Below are 12,066 nucleotides of genomic sequence, written 5' to 3' on the forward strand. Positions count from 1 at the left end.
CAGGTGAGGTTATTTCACTGCATTTGTACAGCAGGTTAGTTAAAAATAAAGGTTTTTCCATATGAAAAAAACTTTAAAGAATGAGAAATGTGTCTTTGCCACTCTTCCAGACCCACGATTCAAAGATACCAGCCAAGCCAAGAGAGAGATTCTCATAGATAAAAGCTATGACTAGGTCAGCAATTGTTTAAACAAAACACACTGCAGCTAATATTAGAGAGTAGGTCCAGGAAAGAAAGAAAGCTGTACATGACAAAGAAAAAGCCCTAACAGAATAGGAACTCAAGTCAGGAATGGCTGCTAAGTAATCATCCATCACCATGTTTTCTTCATTTTCAAATGGACATCTAATAACTGGAAGTGAAGTGAGAGCAAATCATTTGCCTAGTCATTGAAAGAGCCAATAGATACCCCATCACAGAACAAATGGACAGCAACTCCTCTTAGTATGCTTTGACAAGTGTGTATGTTCCAATATTCACTCCTGGGAATCTTTATATTTGTACAGTAAAGCTGTTTTTGGAATTCAAGGATATATTGCATCATTATCAGCCTGGAACCTGTTTTGCAAAAAGCAATCTCTCTGCCAAGCCTCGCATTAAATCTTGGGTTTTCTGAGCCTTGTAGAATACACCACCATCTGCTAAGTATAAATGCTGCTCTCTCAATAGGCCAGTTATTTATTTTCAACCACAAGGAGCTTAAAGGGAGGTTATAGGTATGACAACTCCAGTGTGCAACAAGGATCTTTCAAGTTGGGCATATTGGCAATTTGGCATGGAACAGTGCCTCAACTAGTTTCCAATATTTGTTGTTTAAAACCTCTGTTTACTTCCACCTATGCTTACCGTAGATACAGAATATATTTGGACATCAATACTGATATCATCATAGCCTGAACTGGCTTAAAATATTTACTATACCATTTTAAAGCTGCTAAAAAAATAAATAAATAAATCAGGAACTAAATCCAGTTTTGTATTTTTTAAAGAATAGAAAGTATAGTGTAAAGGGATAATGCAACTACAAATAAGCACTAACAGTGCTGAGAATACCAACACCTGGAGTGTGACTGTCTAGAGCAAAGGGAGGCTCAGAAGAAATTAATTAATTTTAATGTTAAAAAAAATAAAAGGGAAGAAAACAGGCTGGAAATGGTCGCAATTGTAAACAGGGCCACTATTAGCAAGAATAATTCTAGAATCAGCCCTGCAATTTACCCAGTACCTATCCATTGGAATTGCTTTAGGTAGAGGAATAAATGAGACCCTCTAAAAAATGACTTTAGACTGGAAAAAAAAAATTTAAACTTCACTCCTTTAAAATTTTACTGAAAGACAGTTGCATAACTAGGGGTGAGTAAAAGGGGCACCCACCCCAGGCACCATATTAGGATGGCTGCCAGAATAACTCCTCCTCCCCCCAGTCCACACCCTGGGAGCATACCCATTCCAGGAACTCCAGAACAGTCCCTGACTACTGCTGCTTTAGAAGCAGCCGTTGGTGGAGTGGGAGGGCAGGAAGGGTGGCAGCAGCTCAGCTGGGGACTCTTTAGGAGTTCCTGGCATGAATAAGACTGCTGTGCTTCCCCAGGCCCAAACTCTTGGAGCCATGTCCCCTACCCCCTGGCTGTCCTGTATGGTTTGCCTTGAGCATCAACTCTGCTTATTACGCCACTGTTGAAGGAAGATCCCTTAAGTAAAACCAGTAGTCAAACTTTGACTTTTCCCACATGCTGCCCAGCAGCACACTGCAATTTGTGTAATGGGGATGGGATGGTTTCCAACATCTTTACAATAGAGATAAGTTAAAACTATGTTAATTGTCCACAGCTGGTATAGTTCACCCCCTGAATCTGTTTAGCAGCAGGTATTACAGGAATTTAACAATGAAAAAGCACAGGACTACTGAAGTTTAGAATATAAAGCAAAGCATAACTTGCAGTGATTATGGTGCTGGGATAGCAATCAGAGAAATGTAAAGTCAAAGAAGATTTCAGCCACATCATTCCATCCTGCACTGATACATGATCAAACATGAATAAGCCACTCCTGACAGAGGGTTGACATGTTCTTAAAGAAACTCCATTACTAAAACATTCAAAACACCCTCCGTAGGTAGTCTGTCTGATGTTTACTTTGAGTTAGAGAGCTTTTCCCAATACCCAGCTTAAGCAACGGATGCCAATTCAGTGGGTTTCTCCTTATTGTTATGTACTGGAGAAAGGGGTAGTCAATCAAGTATTATTGGAAGATTGCTGTCACCCATCTTCAGTCTTCTTTTCTAGACTAAGGGAATGCCAGATCCTTCATCCTTTCATGGCCATGTTTTCCAATCTTTATTCACGATGCTCTCCTGTAGACAGTATTCTCTTAGTCTGCCTCCACAAATGCAGCTTACTACAAGGCAAACAGAGGGCGGAGAAGAAGAATAAAGATTTTGCAGAACAGTGTCACATAGCAGGGTGAAAGCATGTACATGGACAGTTACCACAAAATAGCAAACATGCTGCAAGCATCCATCCTTGCTTATCTGGCAATAACTTGCCTATGTACCCTGGCCCTCTGTTTTCAGGGGCAAAACCCCAAATACAACACAGTAAATTAATTCCAAGTAGATAAAAATAGTTACCTCACGTGTCTTTTGACTACTTTTGTTATTTCATCCCCGCCTGTTTGCCTTCTCCTCCACTCTGCCTTTAAAGCAACATCACATTGGCAATTCTCATTCAGTTTATGGTCCACTGTAACACACTAATCATTTTGTACCACAATGCTGCCTAGCCCCATTTTATAGATCTCCATCTTAAGTGTAGCAGTTTCACTTTAGTAAAAAAAAAGATTCGTTCCGATCTCAGATCCTCTCCAATCTATCAAAATAATTTTTAAAATTTGGATCCAGTCCTCCATATTTCTGGCAACTCCTCTCCACTTGGAGTTGCCCCAGTATTTCATATGTTAGTGTTAGTGGGTTGAAGACAGATCCCTGCAAGATGTCAACTGAAGAGCTCTCCTATTTTGGCAGCAGATCTTGGATGACTACTCTGAGAAGACTTTTCATACTAACCTTGTGATTATTTCACCTGGACAATATTTTTTCAGTTTTTGAAAGCCTGTTCATGGAAGAGTATAAAAAGCTTTACTGAAGTCAAGCCCTTCCTTTAAATATTAAGCCAGTTATCTTGACAAAAAAAACAAATAAAAACCCCAGGAAGGATTTGTCGTGGACAAGTCCATGTTGACCGATTATGGTCTTCTCTTTAGGTAGAGAAAAGTTGTAGAACATACCTAGAGTCCTTCCAAGACTTGAAAATAATCATGTTCATTAACAGTAATGATAGTGACCATACATTTGAGAGAGGGAAAAAAAAATAAAAAAAATTAAAAAAAAGGAGCCATGTTCCTTCCCTATATCTGCCAGAAACTTCTCAGAGTAGCCATTGGTTTGATTTGCTAGTAAGCAGGTCTCTCAGCATTGGTTGACCTTTACTTTGAATTGATACTTCCCACTCTTGCATTCAAATCAATATGTATTGATGTTGTCTGCTAATAGAAAACAGAGGTAGAAGATTAAAAAGGAACATTGTCAGTAGTTTTAGAACTGAAATAGATCACTAAAATTGAAGTTTTAAATTGGAATTACCCGTTTCAACTGAAAGCTTGGGGGGGGGGGAGGTGAAGGGGGAAGAAAGAGGAAAGTTTCTTGGATCCCATATAGAATATCAGATCAAACCTAGAGAAAAGATAACTTCAAATAGTGGGAGATGGGCAGATGCAAGTTTCTGCTCTGCCAGATTTAGACCAATGCACTTAAACTTTAATATTCTACACTGCAGTATGTTATTTGACCACAAGCTATTTGCTATTTGAGTCTATGCCCGACCCCTTCCAAGAAATGCTTCTTGAATTCAAAGATTTTGCTGCTATACATCAATATTTGTGGAATTGGAAGACTTATTTTACTCAGCTGTAACAAAGTTTTTAGGGTCACAGCTACAATAGTATCCAAACCTGTTAGTCAAAGAGTCTACACCACCTGGAAACCAAGGAAGACTGAGAAAGCAAGATGGGCTTGGTGCTCTCTGGTTCACAGGGCTCTCAGATTACACAAAGATGCCTCTTGTTTTACAGATCATCAGGTTCAGAAGAAGTCTGAACCTTTACATGTGTAATAATTTAGTAAGTCTGGGTCTTCCTGTCAGGCAATAACTGGATGAAGCAAAAAGTCCTTCACAGGATCTTATGACAAGCTACTTTTCCAAGAATCTCTCAAGGTAACAGTTCAGTTATGGGTTTTTTTTTCCTTCTTCCCCTCTGGCCTTGAATTTTGCTGGGAATCTGACCTTTAGTAGTTTAGTTTGGTTTAAGTGTGCAGAATACATTTATGCAGCTCTCTGTAGTGCACATGAATCTTACAGAGGGAGGAAGGAGGGGGAAAGCGGGAGAGGAAGGGAAAGAGAAGGCTTAAAACAAGAACAAAAAACAAAAGAGATTGTCTTTTGGAGAAGGAAGCAAGTACAAAACATATTAGCAGGAGAGGTAGACAGATGTATCCTCAGATTTTAGCCACTGAAACAATCTTTCGAGATCTATATTGCCAATTCAACAAAACACTTCCTCTTCTGGACATCTCAGAGCAGCATGCCAACAGTTTACTGGGCCAGCTTGGAAGACAAAAGGACTGTAGGTGCTGGAGCTCACTCTAAAAGCCTATTTCCTGCCTCTCCAAGCAATGGTATTTTTTTCTTCCTCCTCATCTACTTTGACCTGCCTAGTTGCACCCTCCCCCTCAAAAGGCCTTTGGGGCCTCTTGGACTGCATTGCATCCAGTAACTCTCCAAATGCCTTCCGCTTATGATGCTGTTTTATCAGAAGGGCAGGATGAAAGAATATCATAAAGGTTATTCTTCCCTCCTGACTTCTTTCGTATTTGTCAGTTCTAGAAAAGGAGAATTGATTTGTTCTACAGATTTGTTCAGCTACGGACTGAAGTCAAACACCCTCCATGGGGAAGGTGCTATATTAAATTAACAAGCCACTCTAATTAGACATAAGTGAAAGATGAGAGTGCAAAAGACTCAAAGTACTCTCGCACCCTATTTAAGGACCTAGTTTAAATTCTGGTGCTTATACTCCTAGCAGTGAGAACTTTATGGAATCTCAACCATTATAAAAGTGTGCTGCTTCTCAAAACTGGTGCAGAAAACACTAGTTTTGCATCTCTCCTGCTCATATTTTAAAAAAATAAAACCAAACACACACCCGAGCACTTTAAAAAAAAAGAAAAAAAATACAGGTCTGCTAATGGGGATTGCACTCCCAGAACTACCTATTTCATGGGTCCTGCCCCAAGAGGTGACATCTCACCTTGACCCAGCTTATGGCTTAAAGTTACTATCGTCATGCAAGTAAGCTTCCCTTGTTTAAGGAGCTTGTATAATGAAGCCTTTCATTCTTGGTTTTGGGCTTAGTGCAAAACTGTCTGCCTTTTACGTACAGAACAGGCTAAGAAAGGACTATGCAAGAAATAAGAAGCAAAAACCGTATTCTTCTCCCATTTCCCTCCTCCCTCCCGCCCCCAAGTTCTCACTGAGCAGTAGAAACTATTCTTTCATCATGACCTCCAAAGGTAACAGCTCCCTGATTTACTGAAATCTGGTCATGTGACCATTTATACGCTTCCACTACCAAGGCAATCCTATTGTTTGTAGGGTTTTGTAAGGCTGACCAGGTCTGGAGAGCAAGGATCATTTTTCAAGTGAACTGCAGAGTAAGGATATAAAAAACAAGGCAAAACAAAACAAACAAACAAACAAAAAAATAGTAACCAGGATTTTTTTCAGTTATTTGTCCCAAAGGAAGGAGGGGAAAAATGCATCAAAAGCCCTTCCTAGTGCTTTAGCAAGCTACAAGTCCTGGTTTAATCTCTTCCTCAGTAGAGCAGGGATCAGAGAACATTTCATTTTCTTTATCCTAGTAAATCTGTCTGATGGCTATGTTCTCCTGAGTTCTTAAGAGAATATGTAGCAAGCAGCATCCTGATAAATTTGTCTTTGGGGGAAGGGGTCAGTTTAAAAGCTCCTGCCATCTCAAAGCGTTAGTGCCAGTTTAAAACTGCTCAATTATTGGTCACATCTGGGTAGCTTCCTTATTAAATGGCCCCCATTACATGTTTAGAGGGCATTAAAAAGGATTTTTCCATTTAGCTCATGATATGATAATAGAACCCAGGCTTTACTTCTGCAATTCCAGATTTCCACAAGATAAAACACTACCCTGTTGTCACCATGCCAGCAGACAGAGATGACTTTTCTGTGAGACACATGATGCACAACCAAGTTTGCTGCCCAACACAGCTACAGTGCAAGGTTAGTCTATTCTGGGGAAAAAAGGACTTTATTTTACACAAAACCAGTTTACTTTCTAGACCTGAATTTTTATCCTCTCTCTTTCAATCTGAAACTTTTCCAAGCAAATAGTATGGGTATTGGTCCTGTTTTATACCAAACCATCCTCTTTTATACTGGACTGACTAAGGAGCAATGGCCTCAAGATGCAGCAAGGCAGGGGGGTGGGTAGGTTGGATATTAGGAAAAATAACTGTCACAAGGAGGGTGGTGATGCACTGAAACAGGCTACCTAGTGGTGGTAGAATCTTCATCCTTGGAGGTTTTTATGCTCTGGCTTGACAAAGCCCTTGCTGGAATGATCTACTTGCTGTGAGTAGAGGGTTGAACTAGATGACCTCCTGAGGTCCCTTCCAACCCTAAATTTTCTAAGTTTTTAAATCTTTTGTCCCTATTCATTTCTAAATGAAGTCCTGTTTTTCAGGAAATGCATGGTAATCATTTATGCTTGTAATTCTATTGGCTGTGTCTAGAGGTAGAGTGGTGCACAGCTAGCCAGGGAGGGAGAAGGAGGTGGCTCTTTTGTGGTGTCCCCACTCCTCATTGCTGATTGGCTGAGTTGGCAGATCTGCCCCTCACTGATTGGCCAAGGGGGGCAATGGTCCCTCCCCCTACCCAGGGGATGTCCTGTATTCTAGAGATGCACCAGTGGCCACCTTACAAAGCAGAACATCATTTAAGGGTATGCAAGTACTGTGCTGTAGAAACCCAGGATCCCTGTAGTCCCTAGTAAGATGATACTTAGAGGAACCCAGCTGTTCCTAATCTTCTATACCTGAAACAGTGTTGTTTGCAGTTCATGTATCCAACACACATTTGTTATTTGCCAAGATCTTTTCTTCAGTCATAGTAGAAGTAATGTGAGCTGTAGTCTAGTTACACATTTTTTGCAAAATTTCACTTGTGGTTTTGATTTACCTTCACTTGATTTCTCTATGAAGGCATAGAACACTTTTACTATCCAATCCATTGATTTCATTCTGTAGTTGTATAGCTACACAGAGCCTGAAGTGAGTCACTAGAATCCAGAGTAAAGGCACCCCTGGGCAAGCGTGCAGCAACTGTATTACACTGCCTTACCAAATAGACCAGGGAAGCTGCCATGTGCTACACTATTTCATCCCAAAATGAATTTGCTCAGTGCAAACTGGCTTCCTTTCTCCCGTCTAGCCAGATGCTATATTAGAGCCTATATCAGACAGCCAGCTTGAGAGACCTGATCATGTTCTTATTATTGAGTAAAATCCAACATAATCATGTCACGTGTTCATACCCACTGACTACCCTCTTTGGTTACAGACAGCACATCCCCTTCACTTTCACAGTAAGTGGGGACACTTCAAATTGTTAAGCGGCATTAACACAAAAGATACCAAAACAACTTTTAGCAATAAAAGGGCACAACTAATCCAAGAAAAAGACAGTCTAGTTCCACTCACAGTAAAACTGACATTTCTGGTTGAGTGCATTCAAGCACAGAAAGGGTTTTTTTTTGTTTGGGGGGGTTGTTTGTTTTTTTGTTTTGTTTGTTTGGTTTTTTTATGGCTGCTTGATCTCATTTCAATTGGTAAACCGACACGTGGCTTGCTCACAAGCCAAATGGACTCATAGGTACAGATTGAATATGGGTTTTAGATGATCAGCATACTGAAAATAGGTCTAGTCTACCAGGTCTGCATTCCAGGGCTTGCAGTGAGACTTCTGCACTGGGGTCCCCATTTACAATCCAATTTATTATCTTTGTGCTTGAGATGTAACGCTAGAAAGCCATCTGTGAATCTAGCCCCAACCACACTGCATTTACATCTTCAATGAGCTACAGGACAGCACTAGCTATCTAGGGGCAAACAAGCAGGGCATGAGTGAGCCTCAAGTGCCGATTTAGAAAAGGCACCAGAATGGAAGCCCCTCCACCCCCAGGAAGTCTGCAACTGTCTTCCTGCTAGGGCCAAGGTTAGAGCCAGGACCAGTAGGGTTTGAGTCAGCTTTATGCCCCCCATCCTCAGTGAATAGCCACTCCTGTGTGGGGGAGGGACAGGGGGTGGTAGTGGTGGAACCCTGAGCTGCTAGCACCTCTGCCTGCAGCTGGCTTGGCCCATGGTCCTTCCTCTAGAGACAGAGAGATTTCTTTGGGATAGTGCAGATGACAGATACACAGGCAATGTGGGACAAGATGCATGAGAGCTGAAGACACTAGTTATGGTAACCACGTGAAGCGACTCTGAACCCTTTCAGGAAAAGCTATAAACACTTCCTTATCTTACACACACATTTTATCTACTTTTCCCTCCTTCCTCACAACAATTTTTCAGAACTTTCAAATACAATTAAGCTCTGAAGTTCACTAGGAGTTTTGCTATTGCTCATCTAATGTATGTAGCAATATTGCAGTATGGATGCCGATGCTAAGTTTCAGAATAGAAAGTTTAGAAAAGAGGCATGGCATACGGATGTTTTCAGTTGTCTAGAAGAGACAAAATTACCACTTGCAGCAGGAAACAGTAAAAACACATACCCCCCCCCAACAAAACAAGACACACACAACAAAAAACAAAAGTCCACTGGAGCTATCAACACATATATAATTACTCTGTTACATATGTGGGTAATCCAAGTGTCGCAGGGCACCTTAGTGCCTGCTCCTAACAGAGGAGAAACTGCCAGGGGGAGAGCCCTGGCAGAACTAAGTGAGCACAGCTGTGGGTTGCAGGAGCAACTAAGGGGAGCCAGCTGCCTGTAGGGGGCAGGGCCCGGCCCTTATAAAGCCCAGGGTTGAGGCCAGGCTGGGAGTTCTCTGCCAGCAGCCTGGGAGGCAGGAGTGAGGATGTGGAAAGGAGCTTAAGTTGCAAGTACAGCTCATGATAGCCCTGGAGGCTTGAGCTATGATGATGAGTTATGGCCATGTGGCTTGCATTTGGGTTACAGCCTGGGGGCTTGTGGTTTTGCTTTGTGTTTGTGTTATTACACCTGGAGGCTTGGGTGAGGCTGTAGGGGTTGGAGGAGGCCTCAACTATAGGGACCCAAGAGACTGTGGGGTGCCCTAGCACCAAGAGGGTGCATTATTTGCATAGTGCCAGGGAAGGCGCAGCTCGCACGCCAGTGCGTGAGCAGCTGGCGGCGAGAAGCGCGGTCAGTGGGTCGCAGGCACAACCCGTAGGTTGCGGACGGGGACCGAGACCCCAGATTGCGTGTGGGGGAACATAGACCCTGAAGGCGCAGTTCGCACGCCACTGCGCGAGCAGCTGGCGGTGAGGAGCGCGGCCAGTGGGTCGCGGGCGCAGCCTGTAGGTTGCGGACAGGGACCGAGACCCCGGATTGCGTGCAGGGGGGAACATAGCCCCTGGCCCCAGGAAAGGGGCGGTATTACTGAGTAGCCCAGTGTGGGCACGGCGAGCCCCGGAGAGGGGGAACGCCCTTGTGTATTATTGAGTAGCCCAGTGTGGGCGCGGCGAGCCCCCAGAGAGGGGGGAACGCCCTTGTACGTTATTGAGTAGCCCAGTGTGGGTGCGGCGAGCCCCAGAGAGGGGGAATGCTATTGTGTTTTATTGAGTAGCCCAGTGTGGGCGCACGGGCATAGCGAGCCCGGCCGCAGGCTAGTGCGGCAATCCCCCTCAGACCAAGGCAGGGCGCTGCGGTTGCCCCTGAGAAGACAGGGAGTAGCAGCGCGGGGAGCCAGAGTCAGGGAGGGTATCCGTGCGGTTGGCCCATAGGACCGGAGGCCTGCTAGAGAGTCCCGGAGTGGAACCACACCGGCAGGGGAGGCCCAGAGTGGGCCAGACGAGAGTCCCAGCAAGAGGCTGGGCACGAGAGAGGGAGCCCAGAGTGGGCCACATTAGAGAGGAGGCCCGGGAAGCGGGCTTATAGACTGGACAACGTCCTTTACATCTGCGAGGCTTGGGTCGTGGTATCAGGGGAGGTAGGAGCCACACATAGCCCATAAGGCTAGGGCGCTTGGGTAGCACCCATTGTACGGGGAGACCCACGAGGGGTCCAGGAGCTGTCAGGCCCGAGGAAATACAAGGCAGCCTCCCTGTTATATATTCCATCAAGACATGGTGGGCGAGAATGGAGGGTGCCCTCAGGCCGGAGTAGCGCGGTGAGAGGGCCTCAAGGAGATCACGGCCCTCCGTGAGGACCCCGCCGTGACACCAAGTAATACAGAGATCAAGGGACAAAAAGAAAAAGATAAAAAAGCCAACTCAGAATTTCCTGCTTTTTTTGATGTTATAGTCCTCTGCAAACTTGTGTTTAATGTGCTGTCCAGAATCTCTCCTAAGATTCAGTCAGTATTACAGCTTTTCCTTTCCATCAAGTACATCTTTTACAGGTTATTTTACCTCAGAATAAATTAGTCTGCATTTATTTATCTTCCTCATCTCCCTCCTAGTTGCTTTTCATTTTAGTTATTAGCTAGATTGAACTCCACTCAGTCTGGAGAACAGTTATGCCTAGAGGCTGACTTACAATTGTTTCTGCCATTTTAGCTGATCACCTCTATAGACTTTAATGCTCTTTGCACATGATAGAGCTAGCCAAATCAGAACCTATATGGAGATAAAATGACCTCTTTGCTTTTTCAAATTACTGTTTCTTTATAGGGCATAAGAGATAACATTTCCTCTTTTCTGTTGCATCCACTACTTACATTGTTGCTTCTTTCCAAACATTGCTTTCCATGCTGCTCACCATTTTAAGTGTGGATTTCTGATTTATAGTGTCATTTGCGCATGGTTTCACTTCTCCTAAATTAATTTTATTTTCAGTAATTTACCATCTTTATTTCTATCTTCTCTAGGTTTTCCAAGCTCCACTAAGATTTACAGCATGCTTTAGCAGGCATCATCTGTGAACTTCCTTATCATACAATGCAGAGCTCTGTTCAGCTTAGGTATTCACTTTATAAAAAATAAAACCCCCTTAAAATAAACAAAAGGCAAGAAATTCACCAAACAAGTTGCAACTTCCTTACCCTCAGCAGCTTTTCTTTATAGGTGTAGATCACAATTTAAGTGAAACTATAGTAGGCAAAATACAGCCAGCTCTTACCCTTAATAATATCACAAGCCAAGAAAATGAAAACAAGATGCTAGAGTTCACCTTTTATGTAGCCAAGACCCAAGTGCTCACCTACTAATTAAAATAATTAACTCTCAGTTACCATACATTACTACCACCTGTTCTACTGGCAAATGGCTAGCCTTACCAGCTTTTTCAATTAGTTCATACTAGTCTTTCACTCCCCTACTTTTCACATTCCCTTTCCAGGATCTATCAGCAGATGCTTGACATTTATAATCACAGATTGCAAAGACAGGTTTTACAGAACTCCACAAACCTGTTGAATTTGGAAAACTGGAAGGACTGACACACTGATGTCTTGGGTTTTGCTCCATGGTGAAGAGAGAGAACAGGAAGAGGCAAGATAGTAATGGTATCTGGGATAGGGAAATTGTACCAAGGTTACCCTGAAAGAGAACATAATGACATATTATTGTATGCATGGGCCAAATCCTGAAGTCTTACTTTAGTGGGAGTTTGCCTGATTAAAAACCATTTAAAATTGGAGACATTCTGCATCAGTTGGTCCTCTGTGAAAACCTAGTCTTGCATACAAATTATCTGTGTTACAATACAAAGCTCTGTCCCAGAGGTCAGTATCC

At 43.0% G+C, this 12,066-nt stretch overlaps 1 long non-coding RNA gene across 1 annotated transcript; it reads right to left on the minus strand.

The window, feature by feature from the left end:
- Positions 1-965: 965 nt before the first annotated feature.
- On the minus strand, positions 966-11,492 carry LOC132249065 (uncharacterized). Its single transcript, XR_009460453.1, has 2 exons — positions 11,376-11,492; positions 966-2,399 (listed from the first exon to the last, which is right to left on the minus strand). It is a non-coding gene; the product is annotated as an uncharacterized LOC132249065 (long non-coding RNA).
- Positions 11,493-12,066: the final 574 nt, after the last annotated feature.

Source organism: Alligator mississippiensis, chromosome 3 (assembly GCF_030867095.1).
Source record: "Alligator mississippiensis isolate rAllMis1 chromosome 3, rAllMis1, whole genome shotgun sequence".
NCBI classification, from domain to species: Eukaryota; Metazoa; Chordata; order Crocodylia; family Alligatoridae; genus Alligator; species Alligator mississippiensis.